A 21804-nucleotide genomic window follows, 5' to 3' on the forward strand; every position below is an offset into this window, starting at 1 on the left:
AGTAAGTCACACAGAAAAGGACGCTTATCCTAAGATATCACTGATAGAGGGAATGTCAACATCGCTACACCTGAACTGAATTCCAAAACAGAACAGAGTCACACATTTAGAAAACACACTATGGCTGCTTAACGGGAAAGGTGAGGCGGGGCGATGCATAAAACAAGGGTTTGAAATTAGCTCACATACCGTTTCACAAGCCAAATATGTAATAGACAAGACCTACTCCCTGCTCAGTGAACTGGACTCAACACCCCCTATTCACCGCCCAAGAATATATCTGACTAGGAAGAGTCTTAAAACCTATGTATTGATATCTCTCTGGAAGTGAATCAAGAGGGTGTAAAGCGGCATAAACACAGCAGGGAAAAGCAGCTAAACCCCATTATAAAAATAGATTACTTAAAAAAAAAACCCATAAAACAAAGACAGTGAAAGAGAGAGACATTCTTACAAAATCCATTCAGGGGCTCTGATGCAACCTGGATTGACCATATCTAGACCCACAGCTGGATGAGACATAAGGCTGGACACTCTTGGGGCTGAGAGGATTGGTGAGGTTGGGTGAGCAAACGCAGACCCTTTAAAGTAATACTGCGTGGTACCCATGCCATGGGTCCCAAATCTCCAGGTTCAAGGGCATCTTCCTACATCGAAAACATGCCTGGGAAACCCAGAAGATGGTACACCGTGTGATCGGGAAAGGTTTCTAAAACGCACCTCATTTCTCCTCTCCTTGTGCTCGGGTTCGCCATTCCAGCCGCTTCACTAACAATCTCCCTACTTGGAGAATCAGCACCGTTGACCTCCTGTTTCGTACAGGTCGCAATTTGTCCTGAGGATGAACGGGAAGAGGGGGAACCAATGAGAGACTAGCTCTAGGTGTTGGGACAGGCACAGGTCACTCTATTTTCCCATCAGGAAGAAGAATGAACCACAGGCTCAGCCTGCCGCCCGGAACCAGAATAGGGCCTGAAGCAATCCTGCGCTTTTGCGGCCAGCTCCCAAAATAGCGAGTTGACAAATGGAGCTCAGGGGCACTGCAATTCACAAACCTGCAGAGTTAGAAATGATGACTCTCGTCCACAAATATATTGAGGGAAGGCAACGAAGAGGATTTGAAAGCAAGGCAGAATTGCAGGAAACAGATTTCAGGAGGTCGATTCGACTCGCCTTGAAAGCACATGAAAAGCGGCAAAGCGTTGACAATGATGCCCTTGGCCAAAAAGGGCGTATGCGTTTTTTCCTGAATATATTCAGGAAAAAACGCATACGCCCTTTTTGGCCAACCAAGCAAGCCGGAAAGGCAAATCGGTGCTACAAAGAAGTCTCGCTTGCCAGCGGTCAAAAGGGCCATGCTGAAAAAAGTGTAAAAACCAGAAATGCAGGACAGGCCATGGAGACACGGGAGCCTTGCTACGCTGATGGGCGGGATGGAAATTGCCAACAGCCACTCTGGAGGAGTGTACGCTGCGTCCTGAAACATGGAATAGACACAGCTGAGAGAGCATAGGGCACTACCACTCATGGGCGTAGAAATCGGGAAACCTAAAAATCAACACGACACAGGCACCCCAAAGTTTAGGGCTGCTCTGTTTCCAAGAACCTCCACTTCGGTACACCTTAAATATCCCGGGAAAGAGAAAAATGGATAAAGAAGTTGTGGTACTTATGCACAATGGAATATCACTCAGCCATGAAATCAGTGTCATAAGGCTAGTAGCAGCATGATGAGTGGATTTAGGGACGATGACTCTAAGTGAAGTAAGTCACACAGAAAAGGACGCTTATCCTAAGATATCACTGATAGAGGGAATGTCAACATCGCTACACCTGAACTGAATTCCAAAACAGAACAGAGTCACACATTTACAAAACACACTATGGCTGCTTAACGGGAAAGGTGAGGCGGGGCGATGCATAAAACAAGGGTTTGAAATTAGCTCACATACCGTTCCACAAGCCAAATATGTAATAGACAAGACCTACTCCCTGCTCAGTGAACTGGACTCAACACCCCCTATTCACCGCCCAAGAATATATCTGACTAGTAAGAGTCTTTAAACCTATGTATTGATATCTCTCTGGAAGTGAATCAAGAGGGTGTAAAGCGGCATAAACACAGCAGGGAAAAGCAGCTAAACCCCATTATAAAAATAGATTACTTAAAAAAAAAACCCAGAAAACAAAGACAGTGAAAGAGAGAGACATTCTTACAAAATCCGTTCAGGGGCTCTGATGCAACCTGGATTGACCATATCTAGACCCACAGCTGGATGAGACATAAGGCTGGACACTCTTGGGGCTGAGAGGATTGGTGAGGTTGGGTGAGCAAACGCAGACCCTTTAAAGTAATACTGCGTGGTACCCATGCCATGGGTCCCAAATCTCCAGGTTCAAGGGCATCTTCCTACATCGAAAACATGCCTGGGAAACCCAGAAGATGGTACACCGTGTGATCGGGAAAGGTTTCTAAAACGCACCTCATTTCTCCTCTCCTTGTGCTCGGGTTCGCCATTCCAGCCGCTTCACTAACAATCTCCCTACTTGGAGAATCAGCACCGTTGACCTCCTGTTTCGTACAGGTCGCAATTTGTCCTGAGGATGAACGGGAAGAGGGGGAACTAATGAGAGACTAGCTCTAGGTGTTGGGACAGGCACAGGTCACTCTATTTTCCCATCAGGAAGAAGAATGAACCACAGGCTCAGCCTGCCCCCCGGAACCAGAATAGGGCCTGAAGCAATCCTGCGCTTTTGCGGCCAGCTCCCAAAAAAGCGAGTTGACAAATGGAGCTCAGGGGCACTGCAATTCACAAACCTGCAGAGTTAGAAATGATGACTCTCGTCCACAAATATATTGAGGGAAGGCAACGAAGAGGATTTGAAAGCAAGGCAGAATTGCAGGAAACAGATTTCAGGAGGTCGATTCGACTCGCCTTGAAAGCACATGAAAAGCGGCAAAGCGTTGACAATGATGCCCTTGGCCAAAAAGGGCGTATGCGTTTTTTCCTGAATATATTCAGGAAAAAACGCATACGCCCTTTTTGGCCAACCAAGCAAGCCGGAAAGGCAAATCGGCGCTACAAAGAAGTCTCGCTTGCCAGCGGTCAAAAGGGCCATGCTGAAAAAAGTGTAAAAACCAGAAATGCAGGACAGGCCATGGAGACACGGGAGCCTTGCTACGCTGATGGGCGGGATGGAAATTGCCAACAGCCACTCTGGAGGAGTGTACGCTGCGTCCTGAAACATGGAATAGACACAGCTGAGAGAGCATAGGGCACTACCACTCATGGGCGTAGAAATCGGGAAACCTAAAAATCAACACGACACAGGCACCCCAAAGTTTAGGGCTGCTCTGTTTCCAAGAACCTCCACTTCGGTACACCTTAAATATCCCGGGAAAGAGAAAAATGGATAAATAAGTTGTGGTATTTATGCACAATGGAATATCACTCAGCCATGAAATCAGTGTCATAAGGCTAGTAGCAGCATGATGAGTGGATTTAGGGACGATGACTCTAAGTGAAGTAAGTCACACAGAAAAGGACGCTTATCCTAAGATATCACTGATAGAGGGAATGTCAACATCGCTACACCTGAACTGAATTCCAAAACAGAACAGAGTCACACATTTACAAAACACACTATGGCTGCTTAACGGGAAAGGTGAGGCGGGGCGATGCATAAAACAAGGGTTTGAAATTAGCTCACATACCGTTCCACAAGCCAAATATGTAATAGACAAGACCTACTCCCTGCTCAGTGAACTGGACTCAACACCCCCTATTCACCGCCCAAGAATATATCTGACTAGTAAGAGTCTTTAAACCTATGTATTGATATCTCTCTGGAAGTGAATCAAGAGGGTGTAAAGCGGCATAAACACAGCAGGGAAAAGCAGCTAAACCCCATTATAAAAATAGATTACTTAAAAAAAAAACCCAGAAAACAAAGACAGTGAAAGAGAGAGACATTCTTACAAAATCCGTTCAGGGGCTCTGATGCAACCTGGATTGACCATATCTAGACCCACAGCTGGATGAGACATAAGGCTGGACACTCTTGGGGCTGAGAGGATTGGTGAGGTTGGGTGAGCAAACGCAGACCCTTTAAAGTAATACTGCGTGGTACCCATGCCATGGGTCCCAAATCTCCAGGTTCAAGGGCATCTTCCTACATCGAAAACATGCCTGGGAAACCCAGAAGATGGTACACCGTGTGATCGGGAAAGGTTTCTAAAACGCACCTCATTTCTCCGCTCCTTGTGCTCGGGTTCGCCATTCCAGCCGCTTCACTAACAATCTCCCTACTTGGAGAATCAGCACCGTTGACCTCCTGTTTCGTACAGGTCGCAATTTGTCCTGAGGATGAACGGGAAGAGGGGGAACCAATGAGAGACTAGCTCTAGTTGTTGGGACAGGCACAGGTCACTCTATTTTCCCATCAGGAAGAAGAATGAACCACAGGCTCAGCCTGCCCCCCGGAACCAGAATAGGGCCTGAAGCAATCCTGCGCTTTTGCGGCCAGCTCCCAAAAAAGCGAGTTGACAAATGGAGCTCAGGGGCACTGCAATTCACAAACCTGCAGAGTTAGAAATGATGACTCTCGTCCACAAATATATTGAGGGAAGGCAACGAAGAGGATTTGAAAGCAAGGCAGAATTGCAGGAAACAGATTTCAGGAGGTCGATTCGACTCGCCTTGAAAGCACATGAAAAGCGGCAAAGCGTTGACAATGATGCCCTTGGCCAAAAAGGGCGTATGCGTTTTTTCCTGAATATATTCCGGAAAAAACGCATACGTCCTTTTTGGCCAACCAAGCAAGCCGGAAAGGCAAATCGGCGCTACAAAGAAGTCTCGCTTGCCAGCGGTCAAAAGGGCCATGCTGAAAAAAGTGTAAAAACCAGAAATGCAGGACAGGCCATGGAGACACGGGAGCCTTGCTACGCTGATGGGCGGGATGGAAATTGCCAACAGCCACTCTGGAGAAGTGTACGCTGCGTCCTGAAACATGGAATAGACACAGCTGAGAGAGCATAGGGCACTTCCACTCATGGGCGTAGAAATCGGGAAACCTAAAAATCAACACGACACAGGCACCCCAAAGTTTAGGGCTGCTCTGTTTCCAAGAACCTCCACTTCGGTACACCTTAAATATCTCAGGAAACAGAAAAATGGATAAAGAAGTTGTGGTACTTATGCACAATGGAATATCACTCAGCCATGAAATCAGTGTCATAAGGCTAGTAGCAGCATGATGAGTGGATTTAGGGACGATGACTCTAAGTGAAGTAAGTCACACAGAAAAGGACGCTTATCCTAAGATATCACTGATAGAGGGAATGTCAACATCGCTACACCTGAACTGAATTCCAAAACAGAACAGAGTCACACATTTAGAAAACACACTATGGCTGCTTAACGGGAAAGGTGAGGCGGGGCGATGCATAAAACAAGGGTTTGAAATTAGCTCACATACCGTTCCACAAGCCAAATATGTAATAGACAAGACCTACTCCCTGCTCAGTGAACTGGACTCAACACCCCCTATTCACCGCCCAAGAATATATCTGACTAGGAAGAGTCTTAAAACCTATGTATTGATATCTCTCTGGAAGTGAATCAAGAGGGTGTAAAGCGGCATAAACACAGCAGGGAAAAGCAGCTAAACCCCATTATAAAAATAGATTACTTAAAAAAAAAAACCCAGAAAACAAAGACAGTGAAAGAGAGAGACATTCTTACAAAATCCGTTCAGGGGCTCTGATGCAACCTGGATTGACCATATCTAGACCCACAGCTGGATGAGACATAAGGCTGGACACTCTTGGGGCTGAGAGGATTGGTGAGGTTGGGTGAGCAAACGCAGACCCTTTAAAGTAATACTGCGTGGTACCCATGCCATGGGTCCCAAATCTCCAGGTTCAAGGGCATCTTCCTACATCGAAAACATGCCTGGGAAACCCAGAAGATGGTACACCGTGTGATCGGGAAAGGTTTCTAAAACGCACCTCATTTCTCCTCTCCTTGTGCTCGGGTTCGCCATTCCAGCCGCTTCACTAACAATCTCCCTACTTGGAGAATCAGCACCGTTGACCTCCTGTTTCGTACAGGTCGCAATTTGTCCTGAGGATGAACGGGAAGAGGGGGAACCAATGAGAGACTAGCTCTAGGTGTTGGGACAGGCACAGGTCACTCTATTTTCCCATCAGGAAGAAGAATGAACCACAGGCTCAGCCTGCCCCCCGGAACCAGAATAGGGCCTGAAGCAATCCTGCGCTTTTGCGGCCAGCTCCCAAAAAAGCGAGTTGACAAATGGAGCTCAGGGGCACTGCAATTCACAAACCTGCAGAGTTAGAAATGATGACTCTCGTCCACAAATATATTGAGGGAAGGCAACGAAGAGGATTTGAAAGCAAGGCAGAATTGCAGGAAACAGATTTCAGGAGGTAGATTCGACTCGCCTTGAAAGCACATGAAAAGCGGCAAAGCGTTGACAATGATGCCCTTGGCCAAAAAGGGCGTATGCGTTTTTTCCTGAATATATTCAGGAAAAAACGCATACGCCCTTTTTGGCCAACCAAGCAAGCCGGAAAGGCAAATCGGCGCTACAAAGAAGTCTCGCTTGCCAGCGGTCAAAAGGGCCATGCTGAAAAAAGTGTAAAAACCAGAAATGCAGGACAGGCCATGGAGACACGGGAGCCTTGCTACGCTGATGGGCGGGATGGAAATTGCCAACAGCCACTCTGGAGAAGTGTACGCTGCGTCCTGAAACATGGAATAGACACAGCTGAGAGAGCATAGGGCACTTCCACTCATGGGCGTAGAAATCGGGAAACCTAAAAATCAACACGACACAGGCACCCCAAAGTTTAGGGCTGCTCTGTTTCCAAGAACCTCCACTTCGGTACACCTTAAATATCCCAGGAAACAGAAAAATGGATAAAGAAGTTGTGGTACTTATGCACAATGGAATATCACTCAGCCATGAAATCAGTGTCATAAGGCTAGTAGCAGCATGATGAGTGGATTTAGGGACGATGACTCTAAGTGAAGTAAGTCACACAGAAAAGGACGCTTATCCTAAGATATCACTGATAGAGGGAATGTCAACATCGCTACACCTGAACTGAATTCCAAAGCAGAACAGAGTCACACATTTACAAAACACACTATGGCTGCTTAACGGGAAAGGTGAGGCGGGGCGATGCATAAAACAAGGGTTTGAAATTAGCTCAGATACCGTTCCACAAGCCAAATATGTAATAGACAAGACCTACTCCCTGCTCAGTGAACTGGACTCAACACCCCCTATTCACCGCCCAAGAATATATCTGACTAGGAAGAGTCTTAAAACCTATGTATTGATATCTCTCTGGAAGTGAATCAAGAGGGTGTAAAGCGGCATAAACACAGCAGGGAAAAGCAGCTAAACCCCATTATAAAAATAGATTACTTAAAAAAAAAAACCCCAGAAAACAAAGACAGTGAAAGAGAGAGACATTCTTACAAAATCCGTTCAGGGGCTCTGATGCAACCTGGATTGACCATATCTAGACCCACAGCTGGATGAGACATAAGGCTGGACACTCTTGGGGCTGAGAGGATTGGTGAGGTTGGGTGAGCAAACGCAGACCCTTTAAAGTAATACTGCGTGGTACCCATGCCATGGGTCCCAAATCTCCAGGTTCAAGGGCATCTTCCTACATCGAAAACATGCCTGGGAAACCCAGAAGATGGTACACCGTGTGATCGGGAAAGGTTTCTAAAACGCACCTCATTTCTCCTCTCCTTGTGCTCGGGTTCGCCATTCCAGCCGCTTCACTAACAATCTCCCTACTTGGAGAATCAGCACCGTTGACCTCCTGTTTCGTACAGGTCGCAATTTGTCCTGAGGATGAACGGGAAGAGGGGGAACCAATGAGAGACTAGCTCTAGGTGTTGGGACAGGCACAGGTCACTCTATTTTCCCATCAGGAAGAAGAATGAACCACAGGCTCAGCCTGCCCCCCGGAACCAGAATAGGGCCTGAAGCAATCCTGCGCTTTTGCGGCCAGCTCCCAAAAAAGCGAGTTGACAAATGGAGCTCAGGGGCACTGCAATTCACAAACCTGCAGAGTTAGAAATGATGACTCTCGTCCACAAATATATTGAGGGAAGGCAACGAAGAGGATTTGAAAGCAAGGCAGAATTGCAGGAAACAGATTTCAGGAGGTAGATTCGACTCGCCTTGAAAGCACATGAAAAGCGGCAAAGCGTTGACAATGATGCCCTTGGCCAAAAAGGGCGTATGCGTTTTTTCCTGAATATATTCAGGAAAAAACGCATACGCCCTTTTTGGCCAACCAAGCAAGCCGGAAAGGCAAATCGGCGCTACAAAGAAGTCTCGCTTGCCAGCGGTCAAAAGGGCCATGCTGAAAAAAGTGTAAAAACCAGAAATGCAGGACAGGCCATGGAGACACGGGAGCCTTGCTACGCTGATGGGCGGGATGGAAATTGCCAACAGCCACTCTGGAGAAGTGTACGCTGCGTCCTGAAACATGGAATAGACACAGCTGAGAGAGCATAGGGCACTTCCACTCATGGGCGTAGAAATCGGGAAACCTAAAAATCAACACGACACAGGCACCCCAAAGTTTAGGGCTGCTCTGTTTCCAAGAACCTCCACTTCGGTACACCTTAAATATCCCAGGAAACAGAAAAATGGATAAAGAAGTTGTGGTACTTATGCACAATGGAATATCACTCAGCCATGAAATCAGTGTCATAAGGCTAGTAGCAGCATGATGAGTGGATTTAGGGACGATGACTCTAAGTGAAGTAAGTCACACAGAAAAGGACGCTTATCCTAAGATATCACTGATAGAGGGAATGTCAACATCGCTACACCTGAACTGAATTCCAAAGCAGAACAGAGTCACACATTTACAAAACACACTATGGCTGCTTAACGGGAAAGGTGAGGCGGGGCGATGCATAAAACAAGGGTTTGAAATTAGCTCAGATACCGTTCCACAAGCCAAATATGTAATAGACAAGACCTACTCCCTGCTCAGTGAACTGGACTCAACACCCCCTATTCACCGCCCAAGAATATATCTGACTAGGAAGAGTCTTAAAACCTATGTATTGATATCTCTCTGGAAGTGAATCAAGAGGGTGTAAAGCGGCATAAACACAGCAGGGAAAAGCAGCTAAACCCCATTATAAAAATAGATTACTTAAAAAAAAAAACCCCAGAAAACAAAGACAGTGAAAGAGAGAGACATTCTTACAAAATCCGTTCAGGGGCTCTGATGCAACCTGGATTGACCATATCTAGACCCACAGCTGGATGAGACATAAGGCTGGACACTCTTGGGGCTGAGAGGATTGGTGAGGTTGGGTGAGCAAACGCAGACCCTTTAAAGTAATACTGCGTGGTACCCATGCCATGGGTCCCAAATCTCCAGGTTCAAGGGCATCTTCCTACATCGAAAACATGCCTGGGAAACCCAGAAGATGGTACACCGTGTGATCGGGAAAGGTTTCTAAAACGCACCTCATTTCTCCTCTCCTTGTGCTCGGGTTCGCCATTCCAGCCGCTTCACTAACAATCTCCCTACTTGGAGAATCAGCACCGTTGACCTCCTGTTTCGTACAGGTCGCAATTTGTCCTGAGGATGAACGGGAAGAGGGGGAACCAATGAGAGACTAGCTCTAGGTGTTGGGACAGGCACAGGTCACTCTATTTTCCCATCAGGAAGAAGAATGAACCACAGGCTCAGCCTGCCCCCCGGAACCAGAATAGGGCCTGAAGCAATCCTGCGCTTTTGCGGCCAGCTCCCAAAAAAGCGAGTTGACAAATGGAGCTCAGGGGCACTGCAATTCACAAACCTGCAGAGTTAGAAATGATGACTCTCGTCCACAAATATATTGAGGGAAGGCAACGAAGAGGATTTGAAAGCAAGGCAGAATTGCAGGAAACAGATTTCAGGAGGTAGATTCGACTCGCCTTGAAAGCACATGAAAAGCGGCAAAGCGTTGACAATGATGCCCTTGGCCAAAAAGGGCGTATGCGTTTTTTCCTGAATATATTCAGGAAAAAACGCATACGCCCTTTTTGGCCAACCAAGCAAGCCGGAAAGGCAAATCGGCGCTACAAAGAAGTCTCGCTTGCCAGCGGTCAAAAGGGCCATGCTGAAAAAAGTGTAAAAACCAGAAATGCAGGACAGGCCATGGAGACACGGGAGCCTTGCTACGCTGATGGGCGGGATGGAAATTGCCAACAGCCACTCTGGAGAAGTGTACGCTGCGTCCTGAAACATGGAATAGACACAGCTGAGAGAGCATAGGGCACTTCCACTCATGGGCGTAGAAATCGGGAAACCTAAAAATCAACACGACACAGGCACCCCAAAGTTTAGGGCTGCTCTGTTTCCAAGAACCTCCACTTCGGTACACCTTAAATATCCCAGGAAACAGAAAAATGGATAAAGAAGTTGTGGTACTTATGCACAATGGAATATCACTCAGCCATGAAATCAGTGTCATAAGGCTAGTAGCAGCATGATGAGTGGATTTAGGGACGATGACTCTAAGTGAAGTAAGTCACACAGAAAAGGACGCTTATCCTAAGATATCACTGATAGAGGGAATGTCAACATCGCTACACCTGAACTGAATTCCAAAGCAGAACAGAGTCACACATTTACAAAACACACTATGGCTGCTTAACGGGAAAGGTGAGGCGGGGCGATGCATAAAACAAGGGTTTGAAATTAGCTCAGATACCGTTCCACAAGCCAAATATGTAATAGACAAGACCTACTCCCTGCTCAGTGAACTGGACTCAACACCCCCTATTCACCGCCCAAGAATATATCTGACTAGGAAGAGTCTTAAAACCTATGTATTGATATCTCTCTGGAAGTGAATCAAGAGGGTGTAAAGCGGCATAAACACAGCAGGGAAAAGCAGCTAAACCCCATTATAAAAATAGATTACTTAAAAAAAAAAACCCCAGAAAACAAAGACAGTGAAAGAGAGAGACATTCTTACAAAATCCGTTCAGGGGCTCTGATGCAACCTGGATTGACCATATCTAGACCCACAGCTGGATGAGACATAAGGCTGGACACTCTTGGGGCTGAGAGGATTGGTGAGGTTGGGTGAGCAAACGCAGACCCTTTAAAGTAATACTGCGTGGTACCCATGCCATGGGTCCCAAATCTCCAGGTTCAAGGGCATCTTCCTACATCGAAAACATGCCTGGGAAACCCAGAAGATGGTACACCGTGTGATCGGGAAAGGTTTCTAAAACGCACCTCATTTCTCCTCTCCTTGTGCTCGGGTTCGCCATTCCAGCCGCTTCACTAACAATCTCCCTACTTGGAGAATCAGCACCGTTGACCTCCTGTTTCGTACAGGTCGCAATTTGTCCTGAGGATGAACGGGAAGAGGGGGAACCAATGAGAGACTAGCTCTAGTTGTTGGGACAGGCACAGGTCACTCTATTTTCCCATCAGGAAGAAGAATGAACCACAGGCTCAGCCTGCCCCCCGGAACCAGAATAGGGCCTGAAGCAATCCTGCGCTTTTGCGGCCAGCTCCCAAAAAAGCGAGTTGACAAATGGAGCTCAGGGGCACTGCAATTCACAAACCTGCAGAGTTCGAAATGATGACTCTCGTCCACAAATATATTGAGGGAAGGCAACGAAGAGGATTTGAAAGCAAGGCAGAATTGCAGGAAACAGATTTCAGGAGGTCGATTCGACTTGCCTTGAAAGCACATGAAAAGCGGCAAAGCGTTGACAATGATGCCCTTGGCCAAAAAGGGCGTATGCGTTTTTTCCTGAATATATTCAGGAAAAAACGCATACGCCCTTTTTGGCCAACCAAGCAAGCCGGAAAGGCAAATCGGCGCTACAAAGAAGTCTCGCTTGCCAGCGGTCAAAAGGGCCATGCTGAAAAAAGTGTAAAAACCAGAAATGCAGGACAGGACATGGAGACACGGGAGCCTTGCTACGCTGATGGGCGGGATGGAAATTGCCAACAGCCACTCTGGAGAAGTGTACGCTGCGTCCTGAAACATGGAATAGACACAGCTGAGAGAGCATAGGGCACTTCCACTCATGGGCGTAGAAATCGGGAAACTTAAAAATCAACACGACACAGGCACCCCAAAGTTTAGGGCTGCTCTGTTTCCAAGAACCTCCACTTTGGTACACCTTAAATATCCCAGGAAACAGAAAAATGGATAAAGAAGTTGTGGTACTTATGCACAATGGAATATCACTCAGCCATGAAATCAGTGTCATAAGGCTAGTAGCAGCATGATGAGTGGATTTAGGGACGATGACTCTAAGTGAAGTAAGTCACACAGAAAAGGACGCTTATCCTAAGATATCACTGATAGAGGGAATGTCAACATCGCTACACCTGAACTGAATTCCAAAGCAGAACAGAGTCACACATTTAGAAAACACACTATGGCTGCTTAACGGGAAAGGTGAGGCGGGGCGATGCATAAAACAAGGGTTTGAAATTAGCTCAGATACCGTTCCACAAGCCAAATATGTAATAGACAAGACCTACTCCCTGCTCAGTGAACTGGACTCAACACCCCCTATTCACCGGCCAGGAATATATCTGACTAGGAAGAGTCTTAAAACCTATGTATTGATATCTCTCTGGAAGTGAATCAAGAGGGTGTAAAGCGGCATAAACACAGCAGGGAAAAGCAGCTAAACCCCATTATAAAAATAGATTACTTAAAAAAAAAAAACCCCAGAAAACAAAGACACTGAAAGAGACAGACATTCTTACAAAATCCGTTCAGGGGCTCTGATGCAACCTGGATTGACCATATCTAGACCCACAGCTGGATGAGACATAAGGCTGGACACTCTTGGGGCTGAGAGGATTGGTGAGGTTGGGTGAGCAAACGCAGACCCTTTAAAGTAATACTGCGTGGTACCCATGCCATGGGTCCCAAAACTCCAGGTTCAAGGGCATCTTCCTACATCGAAAACATGCCTGGGAAACCCAGAAGATGGTACACCATGTGATCGGGAAAGGTTTCTAAAACGCACCTCATTTCTCCTCTCCTTGTGCTCGGGTTCGCCATTCCAGCCGCTTCACTGACAATCTCCCTACTTGGAGAATCAGCACCGTTGACCTCCTGTTTCATACAGGTCGCAATTTGTCCTGAGGATGAACGGGAAGAGGGGGAACCAATGAGAGACTAGCTCTAGGTGTTGGGACAGGCACAGGTCACTCTATTTTCCCATCAGGAAGAAGAATGAACCACAGGCTCAGCCTGCCCCCCGGAACCAGAATAGGGCCTGAAGCAATCCTGCGCTTTTGCGGCCAGCTCCCAAAAAAGCGAGTTGACAAATGGAGCTCAGGGGCACTGCAATTCACAAACCTGCAGAGTTCGAAATGATGACTCTCGTCCACAAATATATTGAGGGAAGGCAACGAAGAGGATTTGAAAGCAAGGCAGAATTGCAGGAAACAGATTTCAGGAGGTAGATTCGACTCGCCTTGAAAGCACATGAAAAGCGGCAAAGCGTTGACAATGATGCCCTTGGCCAAAAAGGGCGTATGCGTTTTTTCCTGAATATATTCAGGAAAAAACGCATACGCCCTTTTTGGCCAACCAAGCAAGCCGGAAAGGCAAATCGGCGCTACAAAGAAGTCTCGCTTGCCAGCGGTCAAAAGGGCCATGCTGAAAAAAGTGTAAAAACCAGAAATGCAGGACAGGCCATGGAGACACGGGAGCCTTGCTACGCTGATGGGCGGGATGGAAATTGTCAACAGCCACTCTGGAGAAGTGTACGCTGCGTCCTGAAACATGGAATAGACACAGCTGAGAGAGCATAGGGCACTTCCACTCATGGGCGTAGAAATCGGGAAACCTAAAAATCAACACGACACAGGCACCCCAAAGTTTAGGGCTGCTCTGTTTCCAAGAACCTCCACTTCGGTACACCTTAAATATCTCAGGAAACAGAAAAATGGATAAAGAAGTTGTGGTACTTATGCACAATGGAATATCACTCAGCCATGAAATCAGTGTCATAAGGCTAGTAGCAGCATGATGAGTGGATTTCGGGACGATGACTCTAAGTGAAGTAAGTCACACAGAAAAGGACGCTTATCCTAAGATATCACTGATAGAGGGAATGTCAACATCGCTACACCTGAACTGAATTCCAAAACAGAACAGAGTCACACATTTACAAAACACACTATGGCTGCTTAACGGGAAAGGTGAGGCGGGGCGATGCATAAAACAAGGGTTTGAAATTAGCTCACATACCGTTCCACAAGCCAAATATGTAATAGACAAGACCTACTCCCTGCTCAGTGAACTGGACTCAACACCCCCTATTCACCGCCCAAGAATATATCTGACTAGGAAGAGTCTTTAAACCTATGTATTGATATCTCTCTGGAAGTGAATCAAGAGGGTGTAAAGCGGCATAAACACAGCAGGGAAAAGCAGCTAAACCCCATTATAAAAATAGATTACTTAAAAAAAAAACCCAGAAAAGAAAGACAGTGAAAGAGAGAGACATTCTTACAAAATCCGTTCAGGGGCTCTGATGCAACCTGGATTGACCATATCTAGACCCACAGCTGGATGAGACATAAGGCTGGACACTCTTGGGGCTGAGAGGATTGGTGAGGTTGGGTGAGCAAACGCAGACCCTTTAAAGTAATACTGCGTGGTACCCATGCCATGGGTCCCAAATCTCCAGGTTCAAGGGCATCTTCCTACATCGAAAACATGCCTGGGAAACCCAGAAGATGGTACACCGTGTGATCGGGAAAGGTTTCTAAAACGCACCTCATTTCTCCTCTCCTTGTGCTCGGGTTCGCCATTCCAGCCGCTTCACTAACAATCTCCCTACTTGGAGAATCAGCACCGTTGACCTCCTGTTTCGTACAGGTCGCAATTTGTCCTGAGGATGAACGGGAAGAGGGGGAACCAATGAGAGACTAGCTCTAGGTGTTGGGACAGGCACAGGTCACTCTATTTTCCCATCAGGAAGAAGAATGAACCACAGGCTCAGCCTGCCCCCCGGAACCAGAATAGGGCCTGAAGCAATCCTGCGCTTTTGCGGCCAGCTCCCAAAAAAGCGAGTTGACAAATGGAGCTCAGGGGCACTGCAATTCACAAACCTGCAGAGTTAGAAATGATGACTCTCGTCCACAAATATATTGAGGGAAGGCAACGAAGAGGATTTGAAAGCAAGGCAGAATTGCAGGAAACAGATTTCAGGAGGTCGATTCGACTCGCCTTGAAAGCACATGAAAAGCGGCAAAGCGTTGACAATGATGCCCTTGGCCAAAAAGCGCGTATGCGTTTTTTCCTGAATATATTCAGGAAAAAACGCATACGCCCTTTTTGGCCAACCAAGCAAGCCGGAAAGGCAAATCGGCGCTACAAAGAAGTCTCGCTTGCCAGCGGTCAAAAGGGCCATGCTGAAAAAAGTGTAAAAACCAGAAATGCAGGACAGGCCATGGAGACACGGGAGCCTTGCTACGCTGATGGGCGGGATGGAAATTGCCAACAGCCACTCTGGAGGAGTGTACGCTGCGTCCTGAAACATGGAATAGACACAGCTGAGAGAGCATAGGGCACTTCCACTCATGGGCGTAGAAATCGGGAAACCTAAAAATCAACACGACACAGGCACCCCAAAGTTTAGGGCTGCTCTGTTTCCAAGAACCTCCACTTCGGTACACCTTAAATATCCCAGGAAAGAGCAAAATGGATAAAGAAGTTGTGGTACTTATGCACAATGGAATATCACTCAGCCATGAAATCAGTGTCATAAGGCTAGTAGCAGCATGATGAGTGGATTTAGGGACGATGACTCTAAGTTAAGTAAGTCACACAGAAAAGGACGCTTATCCTAAGATATCACTTATAGAGGGAATGTCAACATCGCTACACCTGAACTGAATTCCAAAACAGAACAGAGTCACACATTTACAAAACACACTATGGCTGCTTAACGGGAAAGGTGAGGCGGGGCGATGTATAAAACAAGGGTTTGAAATTAGCTCAGATACCGTTCCACAAGCCAAATATGTAATAGACAAGACCTACTCCCTGCTCAGTGAACTGGACTCAACACCCCCTATTCACCACCCAAGAATATATTTGACTAGGAAGAGTCTTAAAACCTATGTATTGATATCTCTCTGGAAGTGAATCAAGAGGGTGTAAAGCGGCATAAACACAGCAGGGAAAAGCAGCTAAACCCCATTATAAAAATAGATTACTTAAAAAAAAAACCCAGAAAACAAAGACAGTGAAAGAGAGAGACATTCTTACAAAATCCGTTCAGGGGCTCTGATGCAACCTGGATTGACCATATCTAGACCCACAGCTGGATGAGACATAAGGCTGGACACTCTTGGGGCTGAGAGGATTGGTGAGGTTGGGTGAGCAAACGCAGACCCTTTAAAGTAATACTGCGTGGTACCCATGCCATGGGTCCCAAATCTCCAGGTTCAAGGGCATCTTCCTACATCGAAAACATGCCTGGGAAACCCAGAAGATGGTACACCGTGTGATCGGGAAAGGTTTCTAAAACGCACCTCATTTCTCCGCTCCTTGTGCTCGGGTTCGCCATTCCAGCCGCTTCACTAACAATCTCCCTACTTGGAGAATCAGCACCGTTGACCTCCTGTTTCGTACAGGTCGCAATTTGTCCTGAGGATGAACGGGAAGAGGGGGAACTAATGAGAGACTAGCTCTAGGTGTTGGGACAGGCACAGGTCACTCTATTTTCCCATCAGGAAGAAGAATGAACCACAGGCTCAGCCTGCCCCCCGGAACCAGAATAGGGCCTGAAGCAATCCTGCGCTTTTGCGGCCAGCTCCCAAAAAAGCGAGTTGACAAATGGAGCTCAGGGGCACTGCAATTCACAAACCTGCAGAGTTAGAAATGATGACTCTCGTCCACAAATATATTGAGGGAAGGCAACGAAGAGGATTTGAAAGCAAGGCAGAATTGCAGGAAACAGATTTCAGGAGGTCGATTCGACTCGCCTTGAAAGCACATGAAAAGCGGCAAAGCGTTGACAATGATGCCCTTGGCCAAAAAGGGCGTATGCGTTTTTTCCTGAATATATTCAGGAAAAAACGCATACGCCCTTTTTGGCCAACCAAGCAAGCCGGAAAGGCAAATCGGCGCTACAAAGAAGTCTCGCTTGCCAGCGGTCAAAAGGGCCATGCTGAAAAATGTGTAAAAACCAGAAATGCAGGACAGGCCATGGAGACACGGGAGCCTTGCTACGCTGATGGGCGGGATGGAAATTGCCAACAGCCACTCTGGAGGAGTGTACGCTGCGTCCTGAAACATGGAATAGACACAGCTGAGAGAGCATAGGGCACTTCCACTCATGGGCGTAGAAATCGGGAAACCTAAAAATCAACACGACACAGGCACCCCAAAGTTTAGGGCTGCTCTGTTTCCAAGAACCTCCACTTCGGTACACCTTAAATATCCCAGGAAAGAGAAAAATGGATAAAGAAGTTGTGGTACTTATGCACAATGGAATATCACTCAGCCATGAAATCAGTGTCATAAGGCTAGTAGCAGCATGATGAGTGGATTTAGGGACAATGACTCTAAGTGAAGTAAGTCACACAGAAAAGGACACTTATCCTAAGATATCACTGATAGAGGGAATGTCAACATCGCTACACCTGAACTGAATTCCAAAACAGAACAGAGTCACACATTTACAAAACACACTATGGCTGCTTAACGGGAAAGGTGAGGCGGGGCGATGCATAAAACAAGGGTTTGAAATTAGCTCACATACCGTTCCACAAACCAAATATGTAATAGACAAGACCTACTCCCTGCTCAGTGAACTGGACTCAACACCCTCTATTCACCGCCCAAGAATATATCTGACTAGGAAGAGTCTTAAAACCTATGTATTGATATCTCTCTGGAAGTGAATCAAGAGGGTGTAAAGCGGCATAAACACAGCAGGGAAAAGCAGATAAACCCCATTATAAAACTAGATTACTTAAAAAAAAAACCCATAAAACAAAGACAGTGAAAGAGAGAGACATTCTTACAAAATCCGTTCAGGGGCTCTGATGCAACCTGGATTGACCATATCTAGACCCACAGCTGGATGAGACATAAGGCTGGACACTCTTGGGGCTGAGAGGATTGGTGAGGTTGGGTGAGCAAACGCAGACCCTTTAAAGTAATCCTGCGTGGTACCCATGCCATGGGTCCCAAATCTCCAGGTTCAAGGGCATCTTCCTACATCGAAAACATGCCTGGGAAACCCAGAAGATGGTACACCGTGTGATCGGGAAAGGTTTCTAAAACGCACCTCATTTCTCCTCTCCTTGTGCTCGGGTTCGCCATTCCAGCCGCTTCACTGACAATCTCCCTACTTGGAGAATCAGCACCGTTGACCTCCTGTTTCGTACAGGTCGCAATTTGTCCTGAGGAAGAACGGGAAGAGGGGGAACCAATGAGAGACTAGCTCTAGGTGTTGGGACAGGCACAGGTCACTCTATTTTCCCATCAGGAAGAAGAATGAACCACAGGCTCAGCCTGCCGCCCGGAACCAGAATGGGGCCTGAAGCAATCCTGCGCTTTTGCGGCCAGATCCCAAAAAAGCGAGTTGACAAATGGAGCTCAGGGGCACTGCAATTCACAAACCTGCAGAGTTCGAAATGATGACTCTCGTCCACAAATATATTGAGGGAAGGCAACGAAGAGGATTTGAAAGCAAGGCAGAATTGCAGGAAACAGATTTCAGGAGGTAGATTCGACTCGCCTTGAAAGCACATGAAAAGCGGCAAAGCGTTGACAATGATGCCCTTGGCCAAAAAGGGCGTATGCGTTTTTCCCTGAATATATTCAGGAAAAAACGCATACGCCCTTTTTGGCCAACCAAGCAAGCCGGAAAGGCAAATCGGCGCTACAAAGAAGTCTCGCTTGCCAGCGATCAAAAGGGCCATGCTGAAAAAAGTGTAAAAACCAGAAATGCAGGACAGGCCATGGAGACACGGGAGCCTTGCTACGCTGATGGGCGGGATGGAAATTGCCAACAGCCACTCTGGAGGAGTGTACGCTGCGTCCTGAAACATGGAATAGACACAGCTGAGAGAGCATAGGGCACTTCCACTCATGGGCGTAGAAATCGGGAAACCTAAAAATCAACACGACACAGGCACCCCAAAGTTTAGGGCTGCTCTGTTTCCAAGAAACTCCACTTCGGTACACCTGAAATATCCCAGGAAAGAGAAAAATGGATAAAGAAGTTGTGGTACTTATGCACAATGGAATATCACTCAGCCATGAAATCAGTGTCATAAGGCTAGTAGCAGCATGATGAGTGGATTTAGGGACGATGACTCTAAGTGAAGTAAGTCACAAAGAAAAGGACACTTATCCTAAGATATCACTGATAGAGGGAATGTCAACATCGCTACACCTGAACTGAATTCCAAAACAGAACAGAGTCACACATTTACAAAACACACTATGGCTGCTTAACGGGAAAGGTGAGGCGGGGCGATGCATAAAACAAGGGTTTGAAATTAGCTCACATACCGTTCCACAAGCCAAATATGTAATAGACAAGACCTACTCCCTGCTCAGTGAACTGGACTCAACACCCCCTATTCACCGCCCAAGAATATATCTGACTAGGAAGAGTCTTAAAACCTATGTATTGATATCTCTCTGGAAGTGAATCAAGAGGGTGTAAAGCGGCATAAACACAGCAGGGAAAAGCAGCTAAACCCCATTATAAAACTAGATTACTTAAAAAAAAAACCCAGAAAACAAAGACAGTGAAAGAGAGAGACATTCTTACAAAATCCGTTCAGGGGCTCTGATGCAACCTGGATTGACCATATCTAGACCCACAGCTGGATGAGACATAAGGCTGGACACTCTTGGGGCTGAGAGGATTGGTGAGGTTGGGTGAGCAAACGCAGACCCTTTAAAGTAATACTGCGTGGTACCCATGCCATGGGTCCCAAATCTCCAGGTTCAAGGGCATCTTCCTACATCGAAAACATGCCTGGGAAACCCAGAAGATGGTACACCGTGTGATCGGGAAAGGTTTCTAAAACGCACCTCATTTCTCCTCTCCTTGTGCTCGGGTTCGCCATTCCAGCCGCTTCACTAACAATCTCCCTACTTGGAGAATCAGCACCGTTGACCTCCTGTTTCGTACAGGTCGCAATTTGTCCTGAGGATGAACGGGAAGAGGGGGAACCAATGAGAGACTAGCTCTAGGTGTTGGGACAGGCACAGGTCACTCTATTTTCCCATCAGGAAGAAGAATGAACCACAGGCTCAGCCTGCCGCCCGGAACCAGAATAGGGCCTGAAGCAATCCTGCGCTTTTGCGGCCAGCTCCCAAAAAAGCGAGTTGACAAATGGAGCTCAGGGGCACTGCAATTCACAAACCTGCAGAGTTAGAAATGATGACTCTCGTCCACAGATATATTGAGGGAAGGCAACGAAGAGGATTTGAAAGCAAGGCAGAATTGCAGGAAACAGATTTCAGGAGGTAGATTCGACTCGCCTTGAAAGCACATGAAAAGCGGCAAAGCGTTGACAATGATGCCCTTGGCCAAAAAGGGCGTATGCGTTTTTTCCTGAATATATTCAGGAAAAAACGCATACGCCCTTTTTGGCCAACCAAGCAAGCCGGAAAGGCAAATCGGCGCTACAAAGAAGTCTCGCTTGCCAGCGGTCAAAAGGGCCATGCTGAAAAAAGTGTAAAAACCAGAAATGCAGGACAGGCCATGGAGACACGGGAGCCTTGCTACGCTGATGGGCGGGATGGAAATTGCCAACAGCCACTCTGGAGGAGTGTACGCTGCATCCTGAAACATGGAATAGACACAGCTGAGAGAGCATAGGGCACTTCCACTCATGGGCGTAGAAATCGGGAAACCTAAAAATCAACACGACACAGGCACCCCAAAGTTTAGGGCTGCTCTGTTTCCAAGAACCTCCACTTCGGTACACCTTAAATATCCCAGGAAAGAGAAAAATGGATAAAGAAGTTGTGGTACTTATGCACAATGGAATATCACTCAGCCATGAAATCAGTGTCATAAGGCTAGTAGCAGCATGATGAGTGGATTTAGGGACGATGACTCTAAGTGAAGTAAGTCACACAGAAAAGGACGCTTATCCTAAGATATCACTGATAGAGGGAATGTCAACATCGCTACACCTGAACTGAATTCCAAAACAGAACAGAGTCACACATTTAGAAAACACACTATGGCTGCTTAACGGGAAAGGTGAGGCGGGGCGATGCATAAAACAAGGGTTTGAAATTAGCTCACATACCGTTTCACAAGCCAAATATGTAATAGACAAGACCTACTCCCTGCTCAGTGAACTGGACTCAACACCCCCTATTCACCGCCCAAGAATATATCTGACTAGGAAGAGTCTTAAAACCTATGTATTGATATCTCTCTGGAAGTGAATCAAGAGGGTGTAAAGCGGCATAAACACAGCAGGGAAAAGCAGCTAAACCCCATTATAAAAATAGATTACTTAAAAAAAAAACCCATAAAACAAAGACAGTGAAAGAGAGAGACATTCTTACAAAATCCATTCAGGGGCTCTGATGCAACCTGGATTGACCATATCTAGACCCACAGCTGGATGAGACATAAGGCTGGACACTCTTGGGGCTGAGAGGATTGGTGAGGTTGGGTGAGCAAACGCAGACCCTTTAAAGTAATACTGCGTGGTACCCATGCCATGGGTCCCAAATCTCCAGGTTCAAG

The sequence above is a fragment of the Eubalaena glacialis genome, chromosome 8 (genome assembly GCF_028564815.1).
Source record: "Eubalaena glacialis isolate mEubGla1 chromosome 8, mEubGla1.1.hap2.+ XY, whole genome shotgun sequence".
In the NCBI taxonomy this organism is placed as follows: Eukaryota; Metazoa; Chordata; class Mammalia; order Artiodactyla; family Balaenidae; genus Eubalaena; species Eubalaena glacialis.